This window comes from Ranitomeya imitator, chromosome 5 (assembly GCF_032444005.1).
Source record: "Ranitomeya imitator isolate aRanImi1 chromosome 5, aRanImi1.pri, whole genome shotgun sequence".
Lineage (NCBI taxonomy): Eukaryota > Metazoa > Chordata > Amphibia > Anura > Dendrobatidae > Ranitomeya > Ranitomeya imitator.
This window is the reverse complement of record NC_091286.1, coordinates 666,783,649-666,805,527: the sequence shown is the minus strand read 5'-3', so window position 1 is coordinate 666,805,527 and position 21,879 is coordinate 666,783,649. Positions and strand designations below refer to the sequence as shown.

At 41.8% G+C, this 21,879-nt stretch overlaps 1 protein-coding gene across 5 annotated transcripts in view; it reads left to right on the top strand.

The window, feature by feature from the left end:
- The first annotated feature begins 4,916 nt into the window (after positions 1-4,916).
- Positions 4,917-21,879, top strand: part of LOC138638729 (cytochrome P450 2C14-like) — an 85,448-nt gene continuing 68,485 nt past the window's right edge. For 2 of the 5 annotated variants that reach the window (XM_069728263.1, XM_069728266.1), the window contains exons 1-2: positions 4,974-5,008; positions 6,930-7,054. The gene's annotated coding sequence lies outside the window, so the exon portion shown is untranslated. Of the gene's footprint in view, positions 5,009-6,929; positions 7,055-21,879 lie in introns of all 5 variants that reach the window. The other 3 variants (XM_069728260.1, XM_069728264.1, XM_069728267.1) reach the window with 2 other exon arrangements.

Genomic DNA, 21,879 nt, shown 5'->3' with positions numbered 1-21,879 from the left:
AGCTAATGTGTCCATCACTGTCACTGTGGCAGACATCGTCCGATGGGACTTGTAGTCCCATCGGACGATGCCTTCACACATGCAGAGAACCCCGGCAGCCCGCACAAAGCCCCGACAGCCTGCACAGAGCCCCGGTAGACCACACAGAGCCCCGGCAGGCCCGTACAGACCCCGGCAGCCCGCACAGAGCCCTGGCAGCCTGCAAAGAGCCCCGGCAGCCCACACAGAGCCCCGGCAGGCCCGTACAGACCTCCAGCAGCCCGCACAGACCCCGCCCGCACACACAGACACGCACAGTGTCCACCCATGCACCGCCTACACTCTTCCCCCCTCCGGAACAGGATGTAGAAGGAAAGAAAGGGCTTATTTACATTCCGATTGACTTTCATTGGTATCGGTATCGGCGATATCCGATATTTTTTGGATATTGGCCGATCCAATACGATACCGATACTTCTGGATGTTGGAAGGTATCGCTCAACACTACTCAACACTACTGAAGAGTAAACTGCTCCAGTTGTCTCATGTATGAAGGTTGCATTTTACACATGGCATGTTTCAGATCTTTTCAAAGATGCTCAATAGGATTTAGGTCAGGGCTCATAGAAGGCCAATTCTGAATTGTCCAATGATTTCCTCTTAGCCATTCTTGGATGTTTTTATCTGTGTTTTGGGTCATTATCCTCTTGCAAGACCCATGACCTGCGATTGAGTCCAAGCTTTCTTACCCTGGGCAGCACAATTCTCTCTAGAATCCCTTGATAGTACTGAGATTTCATTGCACCCTGCACAGCTTCTAGACACCCTGTGCCAGAGGCAGCAAAGCAGCCCCAGAACATAACAGAACCTCTTCAATGTTTCACAGTAGGGACAATGTTCTTTTCTTAATATGCTTCATTTTTTCATCTCCCTTGCCCTGTCTATGCAGCCTTTGTAATTTTTGTAAACTTTTAATGGACTTAAAATAAAGAAAGAACTATTTTACCAGTCGCTGGAACAACTACTTTTTTTTTCCTTAGAGCTGATGTGCCTTTGCCAAAAATTTCCATTTTTGTCTCATCTGTTCATAGGACATTTTCCCAGAAGCTTTGAGGCTTATCAACATGTAGTTTTCAGGAGGAGAAGGCCCGGATGGCAGACAGGTGTCTGACAGCAGGTGATGTCGCTTACAGCCTACAGAGCATCTGGGAGGCCAAAAAGCTAACCAACATGTTACATCCTTCTTCATCAGGATTACCACCTCCATCCTTACTCTATGAATATATATGCGCTGCCTAGATAAAGTAAGCTCCCACTGTAGCTCCTCAGATGCCGTCAGACACTGTTGGCCATTTTTTTCTCCCACCGAGTAACCAGGGATGCCACCGGCCAGGGCGCTCCTGGCTCTGGCTGCTCTTATTAAGCTGGAAAGGGGACAGTATATCAGCCTGCAGCTGTCTGTTTTTGCTAAATTACGACTCATAATATGTAACATTAGATAGGATATAATTCATTGAGTTTTTCTTTCCTTCCACATGTCAGTATACTCCTAATTAACCCCTTTCTGACATCGGACGTAAAAGTACACTGATGTCGAAATTGCTCATTTTGATGTGGGGTTCGGGGGCTGAATCCACATCTCTCCCGGTATATGTCAGCTGTTTTGAACAGTTGACATGTGCCTCTAACAGCCGTGGGTGGAATTGCGATCCACCCGCAGCTGTTAAGTAGCTAAATGCTGCTGTCAATCTCTGACAGTGGCAATTAACTTGCACTTATGGCAAGGGTGCCGGAAATCCCACCCATCGTTGACCCCATCACATGATCGCGGGTAACCGATGCCTTGGCATGAAAACCAGAGGTCTCCAGTAGACCTGTATAGTTGTCAAAACCAGATTGTTATGAGCACCGCCCGGAGGTCAGTACTCATAGCAATCGAGCATTTCTGATGCATACAGGCGATCTGATCATCGCCTGTATGTAGCAGAGCTGACCAAAGTACTGCAGCATGTAGTCTCCCGGGAAGACTACTGAAGCATGGCAAAAGTAAAAAACAAATGTTTTTAAAAATATATATAAAAAAAATAATAATAAAAGTCCAAATCACCATTTTCAAAACAAAATCAATGAAAAAAATACAAACATACACGTTTGGCATTGGTGTTTCAAAATCGCCCGATCTATCAATATAAGAAAAAAATTAACCTGACCTTGTCACATTTTATCTTTAACAGATGTTTTGATTCAAGTTAAATAAGCAGAGCACAAGCTCATTTCTCCCGCCATCTACACTTTCAAAGGCAGGTTTCCAAAACCCTTTCAGCACAATGCTAGACAAGTTCATGCAGAATGTGTGGCAGAGTTGCCAACTGGATGTTTTATTTTAGCAGAATAACTTATTCCAAATTATACAGAGAGTTGATATTTTTCAGAAAGCATAATTAATATGGATTAGCGAATATGCTAAGTGATACTCAGATATTACTTGAGTATCTGGGTGCTCAGATGTGCATGCCACTTGTCGAGCATTAGCCTGTGCGTGAATTCCAAACTCAAATCCATGCCCTGCATGATTGTCACCTGTTACACAGCCAATAAGCATGCGGGGATTGCCTGGAAGTCACTGTAATGCTGTAGCCATCTTGGTAGTGGCATTAACGTGATTGGCTGGCACTATGACATAATCAGAGGTCATAAAAGGACAGGCTCTACCACTCTTGGCACACTGATGCCATCTCACTTCTCAGGGACAGTTCTTACTGGAGGGAGAGAGTGCTTGCCCAGGCCTGTGTGTGTGTAATCAGGTGCTAGGAGCTCCTCTCAGGGAGGTAATGGTTGGTTAACAGTAGAATTATGAAAGAACGCAACAGTCTTATTAATAAACTCCACTTATCGTGACTTCTCTGCAGAGTCTTCAGGCGTAACCCACCAACATTTGATCCAGCTACTGGCGGCAACGGGTGGTCACCAGTTTTGCCTATTGAGCCCCTAGTCCATTAATCTGTAAATCCGGGGTGAGAAGTGTTACTGAAGCCTCTATGCAGTGGATGCTTCGTTAAATGCCTGTCAGTGAGGAGGAACACACCCCACAGTCTTGCACCTGGCCCTCGCTTCTCAATGCGGGAACCACACACTGTTTTGGTAGGTAGCGCTCGAAATGTGTAGGCCTAACGTTGTATTATCTTATTTTTAGAGCATTCAAATATAACTTTTCACTTGTTTTTCTAAAAAAAAAAATTTGTGGTTCTGAAATGTTTCGCTTTTTTCTCTTCATGTCTACTTACTGTACCTGAAACCGGAGCCAGAATGTGTCCATTCACCTCACCCCGAGTGGATCGTTGCCAGCATCGGTCGCTGAGCAGTTATGAACTTTGTTTTTTCTATTACTATATCTTCTGGTGGCAGAGTCCACTATTACCAGAATTTACTGCTGCCCCCAAGCAACTTAACAATAGGTGCCACTAGATCCATTGCAATCCTTTCAAATGACACTTCAGTAATTGCTAAGGACACAAGTGAACAACAATAATTTGGGAAAGGTGCTGTATACTGACACTGATGGCAAGATGCATAGTAATCTTTAACATTAGCAATTTGACAAAGGCAAAAACAAAATTGTTTTAAAATATTATCTTTTTGATTTTCAATAGCATGATGTCTACCTATTAGATGCCATTGTGTTACATTTAACACCATTCTGCTATATTGCTTGGGAACTACTAGATGTTCCACAACGTCCTCACCTTGCTTGGTCTGCCATTAAAGAATAGGGTAGAGTTACACCTAAGTAAACCATTTCTCCATCTATTAATCTTACATTTTCTTTAGCACAAGCAAGAGAAGGGTCATTTAGGTGAGCAGTGGCAAATTTATCACATGTAACCTGCATGTCTGGTAACATATTTTATGCACCGCCATTTTGCACATTATTTTCATTGGCAACATCTGTGTAACTTGACAATACATTTCAATGGAAAAAAGAGACATCTTGGGCAAATCAAATATCAGCAAGATGTCTAGTGTGTAGCACTTCTGTTTCCCTCTCATCAGTTTGCAGCCCATGTTCTGAGAAGCATCCTCTTAAAGACTTTGGTTTATCTCCCTCCTTAGGCTAAGAAACTAATCAAACATCATAGTCTGGAAATAAAGTAGTTATGCCTATTGAGGTCGACCTCATCAAAAGCTCTTGGATTAAACCCTCTCCTCTATAGCTTTCCTCAGCATACAACAAAAACCTAAAAGACCAATTCTACATTTCAATAACTTGACAATATAGTATAACACAATACATAAATATATATATATTTATATACTGTATGTTAGGGTTGAGCGACTTTTCCTTTTTTGAGGTCGAGCCGGGTTTCGCGAAACCCGACTTTCTCAAAAGTCGAGTCTAGTGGAATTGGTCTATTATCTTGAAAAGTCAGGGTCGGGGGATCGGCCGAAACACGAAACAGCTACAGCCTGCCCCCAGCCACCCCAGATGCGCCTTGGAAGATTGCCTTGTGCAGGCATGTACTACGGAGGACAGAGAATGAACTTCAATCCAATATTGCATCCAGCATGCAGGCAGCGGGTAAGGAAAGGGTGAATCAAACACCCGAAAACCCCGCCCCTATGGCTGACGATTGTTCCCTCCAAATTCAGGTGACAGAGCCCCTTTAATGGAAGTTCAAGCAGTAGGACCCCTGTCATTTTTGAGAATAAAGGAATCTCACCCTCTTTGCCTTCCCCCTGCAAGATGTAATCCCAGCCAACTATTGTGTGTATAACTGAAAACAATTAGAAACGTTGCAGAAAATTAATAGACTTCAAGTCAGCTTCTATTACTTGTCAGAAGTAAACTGTGATGCAACAACTGGGAAAGGCTGATGACTGTTCATAGAGATTATTATCATTTCCTTGTGAAGGTTGAAAGAGCAGCCTGACTCAAATTACAAAGTCAAAGTCAGCAAATGGTATAAATATTCTCTGCACTTAAAACACACTGGTCATACACATTGTGAAAGAAATAAGAGAGAACGGAGAGGTAAGCAATTATGTTCTTAGACCCCATGGCAGTCTCCTAGAGGGATGTAATTTTATTTTTTTACCACACCTGACTAGACTAGCTATAGACGTCACATGCATCTACCTTAACTTATTGAATTGGGGTCAAGAGACAAGCAGGAACCTTTGCTCAGTTGTTATAACATTGATTTGTCTGTATGTATTTAAAGAGGACCTTACACTGATGTTTTGCATTTTGAATCTGAAACATAATTTTTTTTCATTATTTTACAATTTGCACTTAACCCCTTCATGACCTTGGGATTTTCCGTTTTTCCGTGTTCGTTTTTTGCTCCCTTTATTACCAGAGCCATAACTTATTTATTTTTCTGTCAATATGACAATGTGAGGGCTTATTTTTTGTGATACAAGTTGTGCTTTTGAACGACATCATTGGTTTTAGCATGTCGTGCACTAGAAAACGGGAACAAAATTCCAAGTGCGGTGAAATTGCAAATAAAGTGCAATCCCAAACTTGTTTTTTGATTGGCTTTTTTACTAGATTCACTAAATGCTAAAACTGACCTGCCGTTATGATTCTACAGGTCATTTCGAGTTCATAGACACCAAACATGGCTAGGTTCTCTTTTATCTAAGTGGTGAAAAAAAATTCCAAACTTTGATAAAAAATAAAAAATTGCGCCATATTCCGATACCCGTAGCGCTTCCATTTTTCTTGAACTGGGGTCGGGCGAGGGTGTATTTTGTGCATGCTGAGGTGGTGTTTTTAATTATAGCATTTTGGTGCAGATAAATTCTTTTCATCGTCTGTTATTGCATTTTAATGCAATGTCGCGGTGACCAAAAAAACATAATTCTGGCGTTTCTAATTTTTTTCTCACTACGCCATTTAGCAATCAGGTTAATCCTTTTTTTTATTGATAGAGCGGGTGATTCTGAACGTGGCGATACCAAAGATGTGTAGGTTTGATTTTTTTTTATTTATTTATTTTGAATGGGGCAAAAGGGGGGTGATTTAAACTTTTATATATTTTTTATTTTTTTCACATTTTTTTAACTTTTTTTTTTTTACCTTTGCCATGCTTCAATAGCCTGCATAGGAGGGTAGAAGCTGGCACAACGCAAAAATGCAGGTGCGCTATGAGCGCTGACCACAGGGTGGCGCTCACAGCAGGCCAGCATCACTAACCATAGAGGTCTCAAGGACCTCTATGGCTACAATGCAGAAGCATTGCTGACCCTCGATCATGTGACGGGGGTCAGCAATGCGCTCATTTCCGGCCACCCGGCCGGAAGCGCCAGTTAAATGCATTTAACTAGTTAATAACGGCAGGTGAATCACGATTTCACCAGCCGCTATTGTGGGCACATGTCAGCTGTTCAAAACAGCTGACATGTCCCGGCTTTGATGCAGGCTCACCGCCGGAGCCCTGCATCAAAGAGGGGGATCTGATCTCTGACGTGCTCTCCCGTCCGAGTTCAGAAAGAGGTTAAATATTTAATTTTCTTTAACTCCAAGTAGGCATTGTCAGCGAGATTTTACTGGACGCGTGTGCTTCTTCCTTTTTCTGATGCTGACCAATTGTTAGCAGACAACAACACAATGGGGAAAGTAGAACACGCCCCCACAAATGCATTAGCAATTAGTCTGCTCTACTTGCTGCAGATGGTTGACATGTGCTGAAGCACAGCAGACCTGAGTGTGAATAACTACTGTAACACCTTTAAGTTCTCATCTCTGGCAGCCATTGTCGGGGGAGAGGCAGCGCTGGTGAGTTATCTCACTACAAATACTAATAGTAGCTATCCTCTCAAATGGCTGCCAGCTGCACCAATCACAAGCAGGCATCTACATGTGATGGGAGAAAGAACAAGCCCCCAATATAGCTTAAAGCAGACTGTGTATGCCATAATAATACTGTCCGCTCTCATCACTGCAGAAAGACTATATATAAACTTGAATTTGAGAGGCAAGCTACTAGAAGTGTTTGGAATAAGACTCAATGAGCCCCCCGAGGAAGCGATGGTGAAACGTGCGTCGGGGCCTAAGGCATCTAAGACATGGGTAAGAGGATTTGATTTGTTTTTATGTCAGCACTGACTGACTCTCATACAAATTGCCTCATTTGGATATACGTTTCTGTGGGTGTTTTTTTTCGATGGGACACGGAACTTTGGATGGTCTATATGATTTATATAAAGTCCTATATATAACCTAGTTTACATTCATTAGTACATCCTGTGTGGCTTTTCCTACTTTCCATGTGTCTAAGATCAGGGTATTTGACACGGTTGTCATGTCATTAGTTTATATTGATCCTTGATTTAACCCTCTCATGCCTGTGTGGTCGCACCATGGTTGTACTGTTATTCTCTGGTTTTAAACAGTGTGTTTTTTTCACCATATGTGTGGTGTAACCTGTATGCCTGATTTTAATAACTCATCTGCCCTGATTTGCATAAAGTTATTTTTTGCACTTTTGTACTAACGGGGTTGAGATTGAATTCTTTGTTATATAGCATGCAAACATTTGCCTTATTAATTAGCTATGGATTTAAGCTTCCACATGTTCTTTATTGCTACTGAGACTCAATGTTTGCCGTGCAGCCCTTCCACCAACATTGACTGCTGGAGACCAGAGGCGAAAGCTGTCACTTAATCAAACTCAGGTCTGCCGCAGCAGATGTTATGACATGTCATCAGTTGAGTAGAGTGGTTGTCAATGCTATTGCGGGTATGTGCCCTTATTCCCCTAGTGAGTTGGTGCCTCCTTATCAGTGAAAAAGAAGAAGTAGACACTCTTCTTCACACCGATCAAGACAGGGAAAGTTGATGTCCCATCCTTGGACAAGGTAAAAAAGTGAAAATAAAGGTTCAGTAAATTGTAAAAATATATTAAACAAATCACACAAAAAATGAAAAAAATATTATGCCAATAAATACATATATTAACGTAAAACAAAAAATAAACAAAGTACACATACAGAATGCGATATACGACCAGATCTATAAAATTGCCCCGCTAGTTCTTTCAATTATTTCTTTTTAATTAGGTTTAACAGTAACAAAATAGATTTTCAAACATAACTATTAATAATACATTTTAACTATAAAATAAAAGGGTTGGTAGTGTAGTAAAAAGATGTCTAAGTTGTTGGGGATAAAGATATAACCAAATTAATAAGGTTGGGGAAAAGGGAAAGGGAAAAGGGGAGTCAGAACTACTTTATGGTCAAACGATTGACCAGTAAATATTATAATAAACAATTATACCTACATTGTGATGTTTCTAGGATACATATAAGATTGTTAACTGACTGAGAGGTGGTACTGCTAAGCAATTAGATCAATGTTGTCCCAAGTTTTCTATTCCAGAGAGACCATTTTTTTTTTTTTGTATTTTGCAATGTTATAGCTTTTAAGAGCGTAAATATGTTCATAAATGTTATGGGCCGCAATGCTTTCAATAATATCTTCTATTGTAGGGGGATCTTTGCGCTTCCAATAGGTAGCTATCAGATGGTTGGTAGTAATAAATATATGACAATATACATAGTAACATAGTAACATAGTTAGTAAGGCCGAAAAAAGACATTTGTCCATCCAGTTCAGCCTATATTCCATCATAATAAATACCCAGATCTACGTCCTTCTACAGAACCTAATAATTGTATGATACAATATTGTTCTGCTCCAGGAAGACATCCAGGCCTCTCTTGAACCCCTCGACTGAGTTCGCCATCACCACCTCCTCAGGCAAGCAATTCCAGATTCTCACTGCCCTAACAGTAAAGAATCCTCTTCTATGTTGGTGGAAAAACCTTCTCTCCTCCAGACGCAAAGAATGCCCCCTTGTGCCCGTCACCTTCCTTGGTATAAACAGATCCTCAGCGAGATATTTGTATTGTCCCCTTATATACTTATACATGGTTATTAGATCGCCCCTCAGTCATCTTTTTTCTAGACTAAATAATCCTAATTTCGCTAATCTACCTGGGTATTGTAGTTCTCCCATCCCCTTTATTAATTTTGTTGCCCTCCTTTGTACTCTCTCTAGTTCCATTATATCCTTCCTGAGCACCGGTGCCCAAAACTGGACACAGTACTCCATGTGCGGTCTAACTAGGGATTTGTACAGAGGCAGTATAATGCTCTCATCATGTGTATCCAGACCTCTTTTAATGCACCCCATGATCCTGTTTGCCTTGGCAGCTGCTGCCTGGCACTGGCTGCTCCAGGTAAGTTTATCATTAACTAGGATCCCCAAGTCCTTCTCCCTGTCAGATTTACCCAGTGGTTTCCCGTTCAGTGTGTAATGGTGATATTGATTCCCTCTTCCCATGTGTATAACCTTACATTTATCATTGTTAAACCTCATCTGCCACCTTTCAGCCCAAGTTTCCAACTTATCCAGATCCATCTGTAGCAGAATACTATCTTCTCTTGTATTAACTGCTTTACATAGTTTTGTATCATCTGCAAATATCGATATTTTACTGTGTAAACCTTCTACCAGATCATTAATGAATATGTTGAAGAGAACAGGTCCCAATACTGACCCCTGCGGTACCCCACTGGTCACAGCGACCCAGTTAGAGACTATACCATTTATAACCACCCTCTGCTTTCTATCACTAAGCCAGTTACTAACCCATTTACACACATTTTCCCCCAGACCAAGCATTCTCATTTTGTGTACCAACCTCTTGTGCGGCACGGTATCAAACGCTTTGGAAAAATCGAGATATACCACGTCCAATGACTCACCGTGGTCCAGTCTATAGCTTACCTCTTCATAAAAACTGATTAGATTGGTTTGACAGGAGCGATTTCTCATAAACCCATGCTGATATGGAGTTAAACAGTTATTCTCATTGAGATAATCCAGAATAACATCCCTCAGAAACCCTTCAAATATTTTACCAACAATAGAGGTTAGACTTACTGGCCTATAATTTCCAGGTTCACTTTTAGAGCCCTTTTTGAATATTGGCACCACATTTGCTATGCGCCAGTCCTGCGGAACAGACCCTGTCGCTATAGAGTCACTAAAAATAAGAAATAATGGTTTATCTATTACATTACTTAGTTCTCTTAGTACTCGTGGGTGTATGCCATCCGGACCCGGAGATTTATCTATTTTAATCTTATTTAGCCGGTTTCGCACCTCTTCTTGGGTTAGATTGGTGACCCTTAATATAGGGTTTTCATTGTTTCTTGGGATTTCACCTAGCATTTCATTTTCCACCGTGAATACCGTGGAGAAGAAGGTGTTTAATATGTTAGCTTTTTCCTCGTCATCTACAACCATTCTTTCCTCACTATTTTTTAAGGGGCCTACATTTTCAGTTTTTATTCTTTTACTATTGATATAGTTGAAGAACAGTTTGGGATTAGTTTTACTCTCCTTAGCAATGTGCTTCTCTGTTTCCTTTTTGGCAGCTTTAATTAGTTTTTTAGATAAAGTATTTTTCTCCCTATAGTTTTTTAGAGCTTCAATGGTGCCATCCTGCTTTAGTAGTGCAAATGCTTTCTTTTTACTGTTAATTGCCTGTCTTACTTCTTTGTTTAGCCACATTGGGTTTTTCCTATTTCTAGTCCTTTTATTCCCACAAGGTATAAACCGCTTACACTGCCTATTTAGGATGTTCTTAAACATTTCCCATTTATTATCTGTATTCTCATTTCTGAGGATATTGTCCCAGTCTACCAGATTAAGGGCATCTCTAAGCTGTTCAAACTTTGCCTTCCTAAAGTTCAATGTTTTTGTGACTCCCTGACAAGTCCCCCTAGTGAAAGACAGGTGAAACTGCACAATATTGTGGTCGCTATTTCCTAAATGCCCAACCACCTGCAGATTTGTTATTCTGTCAGGTCTATTAGATAGTATTAGGTCTAAAAGTGCTGCTCCTCTGGTTGGATTCTGCACCAATTGTGAAAGATAATTTTTCTTGGTTATTAGCAGAAACCTGTTGCCTTTATGGGTTTCACAGGTTTCTGTTTCCCAGTTAATATCCGGGTAGTTAAAGTCCCCCATAACCAGGACCTCATTATGGGTTGCAGCTTCATCTATCTGCTTTAGAAGTAGACTTTCCATGCTTTCTGTTATATTTGGGGGTTTGTAACAGACCCCAATGAGAATTTTGTTACCATTTTTCCCTCCATGAATTTCAACCCATATGGACTCGACATCCTCATTCCCTTCGCTAATATCCTCCCTTAAAGTGGACTTTAGACAAGACTTTACATAGAGACAAACCCCTCCTCCTCTCCGATTTTTACGATCCTTTCTAAACAGACTGTAACCCTGTAAGTTAACTGCCCAGTCATAGCTTTCATCTAACCATGTCTCGGTTATTCCCACTATGTCAAAGTTACCTGTAGATATTTCTGCTTCTAGTTCTTCCATCTTGTTTGTCAGGCTTCTGGCGTTTGCGAGCATGCAGTTTAGAGGATTTTGTTTTGTTCCAATCTCCTCACTGTGGATTGTTTTAGAAATGTTCTTACCTCCCTTCTGAGTATGTTTTCCTGGGTCGTCTTTGTTCGAGTCTAATGTTTTTCTTCCCGTCCCCTCTTCTTCTAGTTTAACGCCCTCCTGATGAGTGTAGCGAGTCTTCTGGCGAATGTGTGTTTCCCAGGTTTGTTGAGGTGTAGTCCGTCTCTGGCGAGGAGTCCATCATACCAGTAATTCACACCGTGGTCCAGGAATCCAAATCCTTGTTGTCTGCACCATCGTCTTAGCCAGTTGTTTGCATCAAGGATCCTGTTCCATCTCCTGGTGCCATGCCCGTCTACTGGAAGGATAGAAGAAAAAACTACCTGTGCATCCAGTTCCTTTACTTTCTTCCCCAACTCTTCAAAGTCCTTGCAGATTGTCGGTAGGTCCTTCCTTGCCGTGTCATTGGTGCCAACATGTATCAGAAGAAATGGGTGGACGTCCTTGGAGCTGAAGAGCTTTGGTATCCTATCGGTCACATCCTTGATCATCGCACCTGGAAGGCAGCATACTTCTCTTGCAGTTATGTCCGGTCTGCAGATGGCTGCTTCGGTGCCTCTCAGTAGTGAGTCTCCCACCACCACCACTCTTCGTTGCTTCTTGGCTGTACTTTTTGCTGTCACTTGTTGCTGTGTGCTCTTTTCTTTTTTGCTTGCTGGTATTGCTTCATTCTTAGGTGTGCCATCTTCATCCTCTACAAAGATTTGATATCGGTTCTTCAGTTGTGTGGTTGGTGATTTCTCCATGGTCTTCTTGCTTCTTTTGGTCACATGCTTCCACTCATCTGCTTTTGGAGGTTCTCTGACACTTTTTGCACCTTCTGTGACCAGTAGAGATGCTTCTGTTCTGTCTAGAAAGTCTTCATTCTCTTTGATGAGTTTCAAAGTTGCTATAATATAATGATGGTCTTTTAAAAGATTATTTATGCCCAAGAGAGTAATGCCAATTGTGATATCATGAAATAAGATTCAATTTTCCCCAAAGACGTTTGATATGTATACAATCCCAAAAGAGAAGTTTCAAGTGTTCATTGGAGCCACATTCTCTCCAGTAAAGGACAGAGTAAGATAAAGAAATTGCATGCATTCTTTGAGGGGTGAGGTACCATCTGGCTAGTAATTTGTAGTATGCTTCATGGAGAGTAACTCAAAGATTTGACTTGTATGACATTTTTATAGCTTTTTTCCAGTCCTGTATTAAAAAGTTAATTTTAAAATATTTCTCCCAATTATTTATATTGTTGGATTTCAATAATTCTAGGTCACTATTAACGTGTTTATAATGATTTTTAGTACTCCAAATGAAGGAGTTCTCTAAGTAAACTGGAGATCTTTGTTGGGATTGGTACATTCTGAAAGATTTTCTTTTTATTGATGTTAGTAATGTATCTCTTAATATCGAGGTATGAGACAAAACATATATCATCAAGTTAGAATTTTTCCAGAAGAAGGTAAAATGGCGAGAAATACTTATCCTCGTCAAGGAATAAATCTGAGATATATTTTATACCCTTCACTTTCCAGGGTTTTAAATTGAGTTGGGAGTAGTGTTGAGCGATACCGTCCGATACTTGAAAGTATCGGTATCGGATAGTATCGGCCGATACCCGAAAAATATCGGATATCGCCGATACTGATACCCGATACCAATACAAGTCAATGGGACACCAAGTATCGGAAGGTATACTGATGGTTCCCAGGGTCTGAAGGAGAGGAAACTCTCCTTCAGGCTCTGGGATCCATATTAATGTGTAAAATAAAGAATTAAAATAAAAAAATATTGATATATTCACCTCTCCGGCGGCCCCTGGACATCACGCTGGTAACCGGCAGGCTTCTTTGTTTAAAATGCGGCACGCGACCAATCAGAAGCCGCGACGTCATTCTCATTCACTAAACTCCTAATTCTAGGAATTTAGGACCTGCGAATGACGTCACGGCTTCTGATTGGTCGCGTGACGGTCACATGGGCGGCACGCGACCAATCAGAAGCCGCGACGTCATTCGCAGGTCCTAAACGCGCTCATTTTAAACAAAGAAGCCGGCCGGTTACCAGCGTGATGTCCAGGGGCCGCCAGAGAGGTGAATATGTCAATATTTTTTATTTTAATTCTTTATTTTACACCTCACTATGGATCCGATACCGATACCCGATACCACAAAAGTATCGGATCTCGGTATCGGAATTTCGATACCGCAAGTATCGGCCGATACCCGATACTTGCGGCATCGGAATGCTCAACACTAGTTGGGAGATGATTATTTTTAAAACTTATTTATTTATTTTTTAAATTGTGATGGGGATAGTTTTAATGCTTTAAATAGTATTTTCCAAGCGTGTATTGAGGAAACTATAATCTGTGATTTTTGAAGGGGAAGGGTATTATCTAGTAAATGGGCTAGAATGAGAGTTTTTTAAGTAGTCTTGTTGTTAGATTTTTCCAATAGTGACCATCTAGAAGTTGAGTTTAGGGTAATCCAATGAAACCTTTGTTTTATCAAGGATGCTAGATGATAACTTGATATATTTTTTGCTCCTAGTCTACCATTTAGGTTCTTTCTTTGGAGAGTTTTGTTGGCGACTCTGAGGGTTTTTATTTTTCCATACGTACCTAGAGAGTTTTGCTTAAAATCTAGAAATCAATACGTTGCTAGGTAAAAGAGGAATTGTTCTAAATACATACAAGAGTTTGGGAAGCACAAAAATCTTGTATGTTACGATTCTTCCTAAACAAGAAGGTTCATGTTTGGATATGCTGGACAGGTCTCTTTGTAAAAGCGTAAGATGATTTTCCAAGTTAACTTCTAGCAATTCATGTGTCATGTACAGTAAAATCACAGAGTAACAGGTTAGAATAGAATAGATAGAATAGATACATACACATAGAATACATGCAGTTATATCAAAAGGTTTGGGCACCCCTATTAATCTTAAGCTTATTGTTTTATAAAAATTGTTTTCTTTGCAACAGCTATTTCAGTTTCATTAATCCAATAACTGTTGGACACAGTAATGTTTCTGCCTTGAAATGAGGTTTATTGTACTAACGGAAAATGTGCAATCTGCATTCAAACAAAATATGACAGGTACGTAAGTATGGGCACCCTTATCATTTTCTTGTTTTAAATACTCCTACCTACTTTTTACAGACTTACTAAAGTACCTTTTTTGGTTTTCTAACCTCATTGAGCTTTGAACTTCATAGCCAGGTGTATGCAATCATGAGAAAAGCTACTTAAAATGGCCACTTGCAAGTTGTTCTCCTGTTTGAATCTCCTCTGAAGAGTGGCATCATGGGCTCCTCAAAACAACTGTCTAATGATCTGAAAACAAAGATTATTCAACATAGTTGTTCAGGGGAAGGATACAAAAAGCTGTCTCAGAGATTTAACCTGTCAATTTCCACTGTGAGGAACATAGTAAGGATATGGAAGAACACAGGTACAGTTCTTGATAAGGCCAGAAGTGGCAGGCCAAGAAAAACATCAGAAAGGCAGAGAAGAAGAATGGTGAGATCAGTCAAGGACAATCCTCAGACCACCTCCAGAGAGCGGCAGCATCAACTTGCTGCAGATGGTGTCACTGTGCATCGGTCAACTATACAACGCACTTTGCACAAGTAGAAGCTGTATGGGAGAGTGATGCGAAAGAAGCCGTTTCTGCAAGCACGCCACAAACAGAGTCGGCTGAGGTATGCAAAAGCACATTTGGAGAAGCCAATTTCTTTTTGGAAGAAGGTCTTGTGGACTGATGAAAACAAGATTGAGTTGTTTGGTCATACAAAAAGGCTTTATGCATGGCGGCCAAAAAACACAGCATTCCAAGAAAAACACTTGCTACCCACAGTAAAATTTGGTGGAGGTTCCATCATGCTTTGGGGCTATGTGGCCAATGCCGGCACCGGGAATCTTGTTAAAGTTGAGGGACGCATGGGTTCCTCTCAGTATCAGCAGATTCTAGACAATAATGTTCATGAATCAGTGACAAAGTTGAAGTTACGCAGGGGATGGATCATTCAGCAACACAATGATCCAAAACAGCGCTCCAAATCTACTCAGGCATTCATGCAGAGGAACAATTACATTGTTCTGGAATGGCCATCCCAGTCCCCAGACCTGAATATCATTGAACATCTGTGGGATCATTTGAAGAGGGCTGTCCATGCTTGGCGACCATCAAACTTAACTGAACTGGAATTGTTTTGTAAAGAGGAATGGTCAAAAATACCTTCATCCAGGATCCAGGAACTCATTAAAAGCTACAGGAAGCAATTAGAGGCTGTTATTTTTGCAAAAGGAGGATCTACTAAATATTAATGTCACTTTTCTGGTGGGGTGCCCATACTTATGCATCTGTCAAATTTTGTTTGAATGCAGATTGCACATTTTCTGTTAGTACAATAAACCTAATTTCAAGGCAGAAACATTACTGTGTCCAACAGTTATTAGATATATGAAACTGAAATAGCTGTTGCAAAAAAAAACAATTATTATAAAACATTAAGTTTAAGATTAATAGGGGTGCCCAAACTTTTTCATATGACTGTAGATATATAGATGTCAGTGACACACACACACTTATATATATGTATATATATATATATATATATATATATATACTAGCTGAAGAGCCCGGCGTTGCCTGGGCACAGTAGATATCTGTGGTTAGTTATAGCACCTCACGTCTCTTATTTTCCCATCATGCCTCTCATTTTCTCCCTTACACCTCTCATTTTCTCCCTTAGGCCTCTTTCACACTTCAGTTGTTTGGCGTCAGTCTAAAACCGCCATTTTCCTCAAATAACGGATCCGTCAATTTTTTTTACGGATCCGTTATTTTCCCATAGACTTGCATTAGCGACGTATTGTGATGGATGGTCGTCCGTTCCATCCGCCATGCGACGGATCCGTCAAAATTTGGCGGACGTTTTCTGAAAATAGACGGACATTGAAACGTCTTTTGTCAACATCGAAATGGCGGATCGCCACGGATCCGTCGCGTCCGCCATTCCATAGAATGGCCGCCTATGGGCGACGGATCCGCCGCAACCATTTTTTCGGCGGATCCGTTGCCCCAATCCGTTTTTTCAATTGCGCATGCTCCAAAAAGTAGATACTTTTCCCAGACAACCCCCAAGTAACGGATCCGTCAAAAAAACGGATCCGTTAGAACCGTTTTCTCAACAATTGTGACGGATCCGTCAATCCGTCACTATGTCGGTAGTGAGTGACGCCAAACAACTGAAGTGTGAAAGAGGCCTTACACCTCTCATTTTCCCCCTCACTCCTCTTATTTTCCCCCTCACTCCTCTCATTCCCCCCTAACACTTGTCATTTCAACCTCACATCTGTCATTTTCCGATCACTCCACTATTTTCCCTCACTCCTCTCATTTTGCACTCACACCTTTTCATTTTCACCTCAGTATATACATGTTTGTCATCTCCCTTATATATAGTATACACCTGTATGTCTTCTCCTGTATATAGTATATACCTGTATGTCATCTCCCCTGTAAATAGTATATACCTGCTATATGTCATCTCCTCCTGTATATTGTATATACCCATGTGTCATCTCCTCTATTATATACCTGTATGTCATCTCTTCTGTTTATACTATATACCTGTATGTCATCTCTTCCTATATATAGTATATACCTGTATGTCATGTCCTGTATATAGTATATACCTGTGTGTCATCGCCCCTGTATATAGTATGTACCTGTATGTCATCTCCCCTGTGTATAGTATATACCAGGTTGTCATCTCCTCCTGTATATAGTATATACCTGTGTGTCATCTCCTCCTGAATATAGTATATAACTGTATGTCATCTCCTCCTGTATATAGTATATACCTGTGTGTCATGTCCCCTGTATATAGTATATATGTGTGTGTCATCTCCTCCTGTATATAGTATATACCTGTGTGTCATCTCCTCCTGTATATAGTATATACCTGCATGTCATCTCCTCCTGTATATAGTATATACCTGTGTGCCATCTGTTCCTGTATATAGTATATACCTGTGTGTAATCTCCTGTATATAGTATATATCTGTGTGTCATCTCCTCCTTCAATAGACCGCATTCACACATTATTTGGTCAGTATTTTTACCTCAGTATTTGTAAGCTAAATTGACAATCTGATAAATCCCCAGCCAACAGGTAGCCCTCCCCCTGGCAGTATATATTAGCTCCCACATACACATAATAGACAGGTCATGTGACTGACAGCTGCCGTATTTCCTATATGGTACATTTGTTGCTCTTGTAGTTTGTCTGCTTATTAATCAGATTTTTATTTTTGAAGGATAATACCAGACTTGTGTGTGTTTTAGGGCGAGTTTCATGTGTCAAGTTGTGTGTGTTGAGTTGCGTGTGGCGACATGCATGTAGCGACTTTTGTGAGATGAGTTTTGTGTGGCGACATGCGTGTAGCAACTTTTTGTGTGTCGAGTTGCATGTGACAGGTTAGTATAGCAAGTTGTGTGCAGCAAGTTTTGCGGATGGCAAGTTTTGCGCGTGGCGAGCTTTATGTGTGGTGCGTTTTGAGTATGTGCAAGTTTTGTGTGAGGCAACTTTTGCATGTGTTGCAACTTTTGTGCATGTGGCAATTTTTCCGCGTGTGCAAGTTTTGCGTGTGGCGAGTTTTCCATGAGGTGAGTTTTGCACGTGTGGCGAGTTTTGCGTGACCCTAGTTTTGCATGTGGCGAGTTTTGCGCGTGGCAAGTTTTGAGCGGCGACTTTTGTGTTTCGACTTTTATGTGGCGAGGTTGGTGTATATGTGGTGAAATGTGTGCTGAGGGTGGTATATGTGTTCAAGCACGTGGTAGTTTGTGGCGCCTTTTGTGTGTGTGTGTTCATATCCCTGTGTGTGGTGAGTATCCCATGTCAGGGCCCCACCTTAGCAACTGTACGGTATATACTCTTTGGCGCCATCACTCTCACGCTTGTTCACATCTGGCAGCTGTCAATTTGCCTCCAACACTTTTCCTTTCACTTTTTCCCCATTATGTAGATAGGGGCAAAATTGTTTAGTGAATTGGATCGCGCGGGGTTAAAATTTCACCTCACAACATAGCCTATGACGCTCTCGGGGTCCAGACGTGTGACTGTGCAAAATTTTGTGGCTGTAGCTGCGACGGTGCAGATGCCAATCCCGGACATACATACATACATACATACATACACACACACACATTCAGCTTTATATATTAGATATATATATACTTCACTACGCCTAATGGCATCAGTGTTTTAAAATCCGGATCTGTATTTCCTCCAGCACAGTAAGTGTTGAGATTGTTAAGTTATGTTATGGGTTGGTTTTTAGGGGGACTTCATAGAGCGGGTGGAAGAGTGTCCCTCATATCTCCCCCTACAGAGCTAGCACCACGGTATGCTGACAGGACCTTGGTGAGGTCACAGTCATGTGATCAGTCTTTTGGTGGAGTCACATGGTCCAAGCTTAAATGACTGAGGTCAGGGTGGTTAAGGACTTGCTATATGTGGTGATAATAGGGTGGGACTTTAAACTATTCTGGGACTTGTGGGGGAAGTCGGGGATACCTGGCAGGTGACGAGGACGAGATGCTGACCAATGAGGTGGAGATTCCTCAGCTGGGGGTTTCTGGGGGAAATTTTGGGACTTCTGAAATGTGGGATCTTAACCTAAAAGGGCTTTGGAAAATGTTGCCCAAGAACTGGGGACTGACACCAGGTATCCACATTTTGCATTAAATGGAGAGCTATTGTATCAGGTCAGTAAGCTGAGAGATGAAGTAGTAGAGCAGTTGTTAGTACCGGGCCTGTATAGGTGTAGAGTATTAGACCTGCCACATTCACATATCTTGAGTGGACATCTGGGAGTAGACAAAACACAAGAATGGGTCCTTAGGAGGTTCAAATGTCCTGCGTGTAATCGGGAGATTATTAACTATTGCCAGCCCTGCCCTACTTGTCAGCTTACAGTTCTTGTGTCCCATTATCAAAGTCACCTTGTGCCAATGTCCATTGCAGAGGTCCATTTGACAGGTTTGCCATGGACCTTCAGGGGCCCCTGGTTTAGTCCTCCAAGGGGCACCAATACATACTAGTGGTGATTGACTATGCAACACGGTACCCGGAGGCAGTACCCATTAGAAACTCCTCTGCCAGAATCATAGCCTGAGAGTTAGTCCATATTTTTTCTTGAACAGACCTGTTGAAAGAGATCCTGATGGACCAAGGCACACCATTTATGTCCAAAGTGATGAGAGAGTTGGGCAAGTCTCTTCACGTTGCAGAAATCCGCATGTCTGTGTACCATCCGCAGATGGACGGTTTGGTGGAGAGATTCAACAAGACATTGAAGTCCATGCTTAAGAAGGTTGTGGAGAGGGAAGGCCGAGACTAGGATTGCCTAATGCCGTACTTGCTGTTCTCTATCAGTGAAGTACCTCAGTCCTCTATGAGATTCTCACGTTTGCACTGTTGTATTGATGACACCCCCATAACTTCTAGGTGCTGCAAAGGAGACCTGGGAGGCAGAAGTTACACCTCACCGGAGGGTTATTGAGCTTATGGCTCAAATGTAGGACCGGATCACAAGGGTGATGTTGATTGCGAAGGAGAGCCTCCTTCAAGCACTAGAAGCCCAGGCGAGGGTCTAAAATCAAGCCACAAGGCTGAGACAGTTTAATCCGGGAGACCGAATGTCGGTGTTGATTCCCACCATGGAAAGTAAATTCCTGGTGAAGTGCCAAGGGCCATACGAGGTGGTCAAGAAATTGAGTGGCATCAACTACAATGTCCACCAACCAGGGAGAAGGAAGCCGCACCAAGTGTACCACATCAACCTGCTGAAACCATGGTGAGACAAGGATCCGGTAGAAGCACCATGCCTAGAGGCCAGTCCTGAAGCCAAGGTTGAGGATGTTACAGTGTCAGAAACACTGTCACCGACCTGGAAACAACAGCGCCATGAGCTGCTTCAGTGGAACCGAGACCTGTTTACGGAGCTACCAGGTTGTACACAGGTTGTGGAGTATGAAATCCTGACTGCACCACGTGAGGATGAATCAGAAGCAGTATCGGATTCCCGAAGCCCGCAGCGGTGATGTGTGGGGAATGTTGAGTCTGTGTGCTGTCCAGACTCCCCTGCTTAGCAAGTGAAGGGGCCAAAACACCTGGCTTATGTGATAGAGTCACTGATAATGTAATAGAAGGGAGATATGTTTCACTATGCCTAATGGCATCAGTGTTATCAAATCCAGAGTTGTATTTCCTCCAGCACAGTAAGTGTTGTGAGGGATAAGTTATGTTATGGGCTGGTTTTTGGGGGGACATTCATAGAGTGGGTGGGAGAGTGTCCCCAATATCTCCTCCTACAGAGCTAGCACCATGACGTGCTGACTGGACTTTGGTGAGGTCACAGTCATGTGATCAGTCAGGTGATGGAGGAGTCACATGGTCCGGGCTTAAATAACTGACGGAACGATCTTTCAGTGTTCAGTGTGTGGGCCTGGACAAGGAACACTGCAGGAGAGTGCTCCATGGACTAGTGAACCTGAGTTGTGTGTGTTCTGTCAGCTATGAGCAGGAGGGACCCCGCTCACAGAAAGACTGTTTGTTCTGCCACCATTTTGTTTTGTTTCTTGTTTGACCCAGTGGGCTGTATTTTCTTTACTACTATCCTTGATTTATGCTGCCTGTAATGAACCAAAGGAAGTTCTTAAAGTCGCAGTCTACCCATGTCTACCTCCATGTGCAGCCGAGAAAGCCGCTCTAAAACAATATGTATATATTTTACATAGCTAGCTAAATAGAAGAGAAGCCGGCAATTCATCTGCCGTGTACTGTAAAATCACAGCAGGAGCCGACAGAATAGAAGATATGGATTACCTAAGGTAAATACAAATAGAATAGGTAGATACAGTATACAGAAGTCAGTGACAAAAGCAATTAGTGCAGTGTGTGTGTGCAGCTTTGTACATGTTTTTAATGAATAAAAGATTGTTTTTCTGAAAAAATGATGTGGGCTCCTGCGTAATTTTCATAACCAGCAGAGGGAAATGGAGGACAATAAAAAAATGACATAGGGTCCACCATTATTAATAACTAGCAAAGGCTATGCAGACAGCTGCGGGTTGATATTAATAGCTTAGGAAGGGACCATGGATACAGGCCTCCCCAGGCTAAAAACATCAACTTTCAGCTGCCCCAGAAAAGGTACATCTCTAAGAAGGCCAATTCTGGCACTTAGCATCGCTCTACACACTTGCCCTGTAGCGGTGGCAAGTGAGGTGATTGTTGTGGGGTTGATGTCACCTTTGTATTATCAGGTGACATCAAGCCCTTAGGTTAGTAATGGAGAGGTGTCAATAAGACGCCCCTATTACTGACCCCATA